Source organism: Engystomops pustulosus, chromosome 7 (assembly GCF_040894005.1).
Source record: "Engystomops pustulosus chromosome 7, aEngPut4.maternal, whole genome shotgun sequence".
Taxonomy (NCBI): domain Eukaryota; kingdom Metazoa; phylum Chordata; class Amphibia; order Anura; family Leptodactylidae; genus Engystomops; species Engystomops pustulosus.
Window position 1 is genome coordinate 141,681,734 of NC_092417.1, and position 6,930 is coordinate 141,688,663.

The following is a 6,930-nucleotide window of genomic DNA, read 5'->3' on the forward strand; positions in this document are numbered from 1 at the left end:
GTTTGTATAGAACTGTAATCCCAAATAAAAAGCTAGTTTATTCAACCTGTGCACCTAGATTCCAGGGGACCATGTCTTCCCTCTGTGACTGTCTGTTGTCAACCAAGTGTATGTGTAGTGTGAGACACTGAAGGGGTTAACTGTGGATGGGCGGTATGTTTCCCCTAGGTTTTGCTATTATGCAAGGCCTTAGTGCTGAGGCTGTGTTGTCCAGCACCTTGGACACTGGTGGTGTGAACAGCCCAATCAGCCTCATAAAGCCGCTCAGCAGAGCTGAAAGTGTTGTCTCTCTGGAAGGAGGCTGGAGAGCACGCAGCCCTGACCTCTGTGCCTGGAGCAGCAAAAGTGTTTTTGTTAGTGGTGAGTCAGAGAACCATTGTTTAGTTAGCACCCTGACGGGTAAGATATTATTTTGTTTTTGATGCCTGAATGTGAAGGCTGTTTTATTTTGTTCCTGCTGAAATAAACACAGGCGAGACCTGTTTTGGACTGTACTTTGGTGTCACTGTCGTGAACTGCATCACAGCACCCCGCTACCACGGTCTCTACTGGGCCAAATCCTCCACAGTAGCTTTACGCATAGGAGGCCCCTTCCATTGGCTGTAATAGTACTCGATGTGATCCAGCTTTCCTGGCACATTATTTTGTATGTAAATGTCTGCTTAGGTGACACAAATAATTTCCCCTATGGGGATCATAAAGTTATTCTATTCTATGTCACACTCTGACCCGGATGTACCAAAGCTAAAATGACAGGACATGGCAAGTATGATTTTTTTTTTCTATTGCAACAGAAAGAGGGGGCCCATTATTAAAATTCATAAAGGGGGTCAGTGAATATAATGGGGGGGGGGGGGGGGCATTATCTAAATTCCTGAAGGGGGACAGTGTATAAAATGAGGGGGGGGGGGGGGCGTTATTTATATTCATAAAAGAGGGGACAGTGTATATAATTCATGAAGGGGGGGTCTATGTATGTAATGAGGGGGCCTATTATCTGAATTCATAAAGGGCAGCCCAGTGTATATAATGAGGGGACCCATTGTATAAATTCAAGTACGGGGTCAGTATATACAATTTATGGGGAGGGGGAGCGGTGTATATAATGAGGGGGCCTATTATCTAAATTCATAAATGGGGGCAGTGAATATAATGAGGGGGGCCATTATCTAAATTCTTAAAAGGGGGCAGAATATGCATGCGGACTCATCACGATGTGTGATTTTCAGCAGTTAAGGAGAAATGAGTTGGAAATTCCATTTGCGCTGAAATACCGTATATACTCGAGTATAAGATGACCCGAGTATAAGCCGAGACCCCTAATTTTACCATCAAAACTGGGAAAACCTATTGACTCGAGTATAAGCCGAGGGTGGGAAATGCATTGGTCACAGACCCCACCAGTATGTAGCCAGCCTGCCCCCAGTAGTATACAGCTTGCCCCCAGTAGTATACAGCCTGCCCCCAGTAGTATACAGCTTGCCCCCAGTAGTATACAGCCTGCCCCCAGCAGTATACAGCCAGCCCCAGTAGTATAAAGCTTGCCCCCAGAAGTATACAGCCTGCCCCCAGTAGTATACAGCCTGCCCCCAGTAGTATACAGCACTGCCCCCAGTAGTATACAGCCAGTCCCCAGTAGTATACAGCCAGTCCCCAGTAGTATACAGCACAGCCCCCAGTAGTATACAGCTTGCCCCCAGTAGTATACAGCTTGTCCCCAGTAGTATACAGCCAGTCCCCAGTAGTATACAGCTTGCCCCCAGTAGTATACAGCTTGCCCTCAGTAGTTTACAGCTTGCCCCCAGTAGTATACAGCTTGCCCCCAGTAGTATACAGCCTGCCCCCAGTAGTATACAGCTTGCCCCCAGTAGTATACAGCCTGCCCCCAGTAGTATACAGCGTGCCTCCAGTAGTATACAGCCGGCCCCCAGTAGTATACAGCCAGTCCTCAGTAGTATACAGCCAGTCCTCAGTAGTATACAGCCTGCCCCCAGTAGTATACATCCAGTCCCCAGTAGTATACAGCTTGCCCCCAGTAGTATACAGCACAGCCCAGCATTAAAAAAAAAACAAAAAACTTATATACTCACCCTCCGGTGGCCCCGACGTGCAGCGCTGCTCCCCCCATGTCTGCGCGGGTCCTCTTCTGGCTTCTGCTCCCGTCTTCTTTCTTCTCTAACTTCGTGCTGGGCGCCGCCATTGTTTTCCCCCAGACGGCGCCTAGTATGATGCTGCTGACGTCATACTAGGCGCCGCCCAGCACGAAGTTAGAGAAGAAAGAAGACGGGCACGGAAGCCAGAAGAGGACCCGCGTAGACATGGGGGAGCAGCGCTGCACGTCGGGGCCACCGGAGGGTGAGTATATAAGTTTATTATTTTTAAAATATTTTTTTAGTATATAGATGTGTGTATTGACTCGTGTATAAGCCGAGGGGACGTTTTTCAGCACATTTTTTGTGCTAAAAAACTCGGCTTATACACGAGTATATACGGTAATTCTGTGCACTTTGCTTTTTGGCAAGTTCTGCTGAGTAATTGGAAAATAGTAAAATCTTGGTCCCCTCTATCACTAGAGGCCCTCACAATGGATCCTTTGTCTGCACAGTTGAGGTACCTTGCAATGACTTGCCTGTGCCTGCCTGAGGTTTGTGTAGATGTGGAACGTGCCAGACTAGGCGGATCTATTCTATGGGCTTTATTTACCATCACCGGATTTTCCGTACCCAGCTGTTGTGCCAATGTGCTGGTGAACACCTACTGTCGCGGACAGACCCATCAAGGGAAGATTGCTTTCTCCTTGACCTGTTTTCTAGGTCATGCAGTTTTCCGGACAACCTGCGACTCTCTGCTGTTACAGTCATGACACTGGCAATGACTCCAACTGTGTCGTCTTCTAGTGATGATACGCACTGTTCCGCCTCCCTTAATTTTTCACAGTTGTCCTTTATGTCATATTGCAAGGTGCGCAGGGACTATGCAATGACTGAAGCCACAGCTTCCTGGATGCTAGGGGTCATTCTGCGTACTACCTCCTTTGCCAGACGCTTATAATTGCTGACTGGCATATGAGCTGCTGTCTGGCTCACCCTCTTACTCCTCTGTTAGATCCTCTCTGCGCTCTGCGGTGCGTTGGCGCCATCTTGGTCATATGCATCTTCCCTGGTTTACTGTGCCTTCACCAACTGTTGAGTTGCTGGGGGCCCTCTGTCTGCTAGCTCATGTCGATCTGTTCACCGGCCCCGGCATTGCCCCCTAAAATGATACGACTGAAAAGAACAACTCTTCTTGCCAAGAATAAGCCCTCAACCAGATCTGTCAACAGAAAAATATGCGATTTTTTCCAATATTGGTAGAGATTGGTAAAGATAAGAAAAACTATATAGAATAGAATAAAACTTTATTAATCCTGTTGGGAAATAGTTTTGTGCATCATTACTCCAGGGTTTCACATAATAAAGAACATAAATAACATTACAGTTACTACCTTAATTTTGGGGGGTGGAGAGAGGGTTTGGGGGGAGAGGGAATGGGGGAGGGGGGGGGGAATGAGGGTGTGACTTAGTCCTCCGCTTTAGCCAGCGTATGGTTGAATAGTTCTATTGCCTTCGGGATGAAGGAGTTGTGGAACCTCGTGGCAATACACCTGGTGGTAGCGATAACTTCTGTTGCTCCGTTGCTGCGCAATGGCGTCAAATTTCCTAGGGCATCTGGTTTGCCAGACTTCCTCTAGCGGATGCATCGTCTCCCCAATAGTGCTCTGGGCTCTCCGGATGACCTTGTTGAGTCGGTTCTTTTCTCTACTGTTTAAGCCTCCTCCCCAACAGACAACTGCATAGAACAATACGCTCACCATCATTGTTTGGTAAAATATTTTTAATATTAAGGTGGAGATTTGGAATGACCTCAGTTTCCTCAACAAGTGCAACCTGGTCATGGCCTTTCCACATAACCAGTCGATATTTGTCCTCCATTCAAGCCTGTCATGAATGTGCTCCCCCAGGTACTCGTAGGTGTTGACTTGATCTATTTCTTGCCCATTTATCCTAATTGGTACTGCGGCCGTTTTGTTCCTCTTTAGGTCGATGACCATCTCCTTTGTTTTTTTGACATTGATCACTAGATTGTTGCTTTCACTCCACTTAACAAAGTCGCTGATGGTATTTCTGTACTCCTCATTGTTGCCCTTGTTGATGCAACCGACAATACCCGAGTCATCCGAAATTTTTTGCAGATGGCAGGATTTATATCTGAAATCCGAAGGGTGAAGAGAAAGGGGAACAGTACAGTCCCTTGTGGTGCTCCGCTGTTGCTGATGACTGTATTGGAGTGGATTTTCCCAATTTGGACCTACGGCAGTCGGTTCCTCAGGTAGTCATGGTGTCCATTTGCAGTGCCCTCATTTTTTCTCTCAGGCCACCAGGTTCTATTGTATTGAAGGCACTGGAAAAATAAAAGTACATAATTCTGACTGAGGTTTTACTGCTCTCTAGGTGAGAGTATGTCCTGTGCAGCAGAAACAGCACCGCATCATCCACGCCTATCCCATCATTGTAGGCAAACTGGAGTGGGTCCAGATGTCCCCTGAGCTCCCCTTTTAGGTGCTTAATCAGAACTCTTTCGAATGACTCATTCGATGTCAGAGCAAGCAGCCTGTAGTCGTTTGGACTAGTTGGTTTCTTGATTTTATTCAATGGTCTGATACACGAGGTTTTCCAGCCCACGGGTTCCTGAGCCTTCCTTAAGCTAACATTGAAGAGATCCGCCAGCACATTACACAGCTCCATGGCAGTTTTGAGTAGGCGTGGACATATCTCATATGGCCCACTAGCTTTGTTAACTTTGAGGGCCCTCAGTACATCTAGTACCGTCCCTGTGCTCACTGTTGGTACCGCACCTTTAGGTTCGGTACCAACTTGACGTATGTTCGGATCTGCAAGCTCTTGTTCCAGTGCTTGCTTTGTCCTGGTGCCCTTCTGAGAACCGATTGAAAAAGAGGTTCATGTCCTCTATCATCTGCTTTCTTATGTCCGAGAACTGCTCAGTTTATTTGTCTAGCCCCGTTATTTTATGGACCTAACATTTTCTACGACCAGCGACGGTACCGCTTGTTTATACACCTGTTCTTCTTCAGCTTATGTTTCCTGCCGGCCCTACAGCCCCTGGGTTTTTTCCTAATGACATGAGGGATGGTTGCTCGGTGACCTTCACATCCAAAATTCCTAAGGTATAGTATCTGATCTCAAGTGTATTTCAAGGTAGGACCTCTTATTATGGGTGAAGGTGTGGGTCTTCCACCTCCTACACATTCCATATAAGCCAGTGTGTCCATGCTGGGGTGGCAGGGAACTGAGTGGTGGGCACATCACTTCCCTACCACTTTCCTTTTTTTTTTAATGTATGGTGACTAATGACAGTGTTGGTAACATTCACATTTGTACACTGTTGCTGCTGATGATACTGCTGCTGGTGCCTCAGAAGGGTCCAGCTGTGGGTTCACTTCAAGGGTTGAGCTGGCTGGTAAAGCTGGTGGGGTTTAGTGTCTCATGCTGGCGTCTATGTTCTGAGGGCAGGGCTGCCACTGGTCTGTGTCAGGCCCGGAACAGTGGAGCTGCAGCAGCTGCCGAGTGAGATGCTGGTATCAAGGCTCTGCCGGCCGGCACTGAAGCCCTGATAGCTAGCAAAAAGCTGAATTACACACAGAACTAGAATTATACACTAGTCTACTAATCTACACGAAAAGAAAAAGAACATTAAAACTACCTTAAAACTAACAAAAACTAACAAAAATACTGGAGCTAGTGCACAGGCAGCCGCTTAGCACGGCGCCCATATATCAATGAGGTATCGCCGTAATTGTAGTGAACCAGAGAATAAAGATAAAAAATTAGTTTTACATTACGGGGAGCGGGCAAAAAAAGTGGCAAATTATCTATACAGTGTATCTCCTCACCCAAATAAGCCCTAATAAGGTCGCATTACCAAAAAACATGTTATAGCCTGTTCAATGAGCCAATTCAATCTGCTCTGGATGGCGCTGCTTCCATTCTATGCCGAGCCGTGTTTGGGAGAATTTAGCAGGGCATTTCATTTTAAAACTGTAATTTTGGCCAAAATGAATGCATTTTCCAAATAAAATTCTAAAGTTTCTAAATTGCACTTCCATTTTGTTTTAACCCCAGGGAAACACTTAAAGGGGTATTCCGGGAATATAAACGTCTGACACAAAAACCCATGATGATATAAATAAATGAATACAACAATACTCAATGTCATTAGTCACAAAACGGAGCTTAAATAGTTTGATTTTATAATTTACAAAATTTATAGCCTCGCTAAAGTAGGTGGAGTTATCACCAAGATGGCTGCCACTGAAAAAAACAAGTCCCATGATCCTTTAGTTCTCAGTAACTCCTCCTCCCTCTTATGCTCTGCTCCCAGTGATGATGTAACAGGTTTTCTTGCTCTGTTACCATAGTAATGAGTTGTAACTGCCATTACCACAACACTGGCCATACTGGATGCACTGCAACCAACCGACTACAGCCAAACGTTGTGGTGATCACATGACCTGCCCAGGCAGGTGCAGGACATGTGATGTGGACATGTGACCAGCGGCCATCTTCTGTGCTGCGACGGACCGCGCGGAGGAAATTAACGGACTGATTAAAGGGCCAGTAGCATTTTAATTCTCCATCACAGTCTATGTCACCAGCATTTTCTGCTAAGGGGAGCAAAATTTTGAATAACAACTAATTACACATTAGCTTATATTTTGAGTATCAATTTGCATATGAATTATGCTGATTCCTGGAATACCCCTTTAAAGAGTTAATAGAAGCAGTTTTACATAAGTTGAGGTGTATAGTTTCTATAGTGGGATCATTTATGGGGTTTTACTATCATTAACCCCTTCCTGACATTTGACGTAAT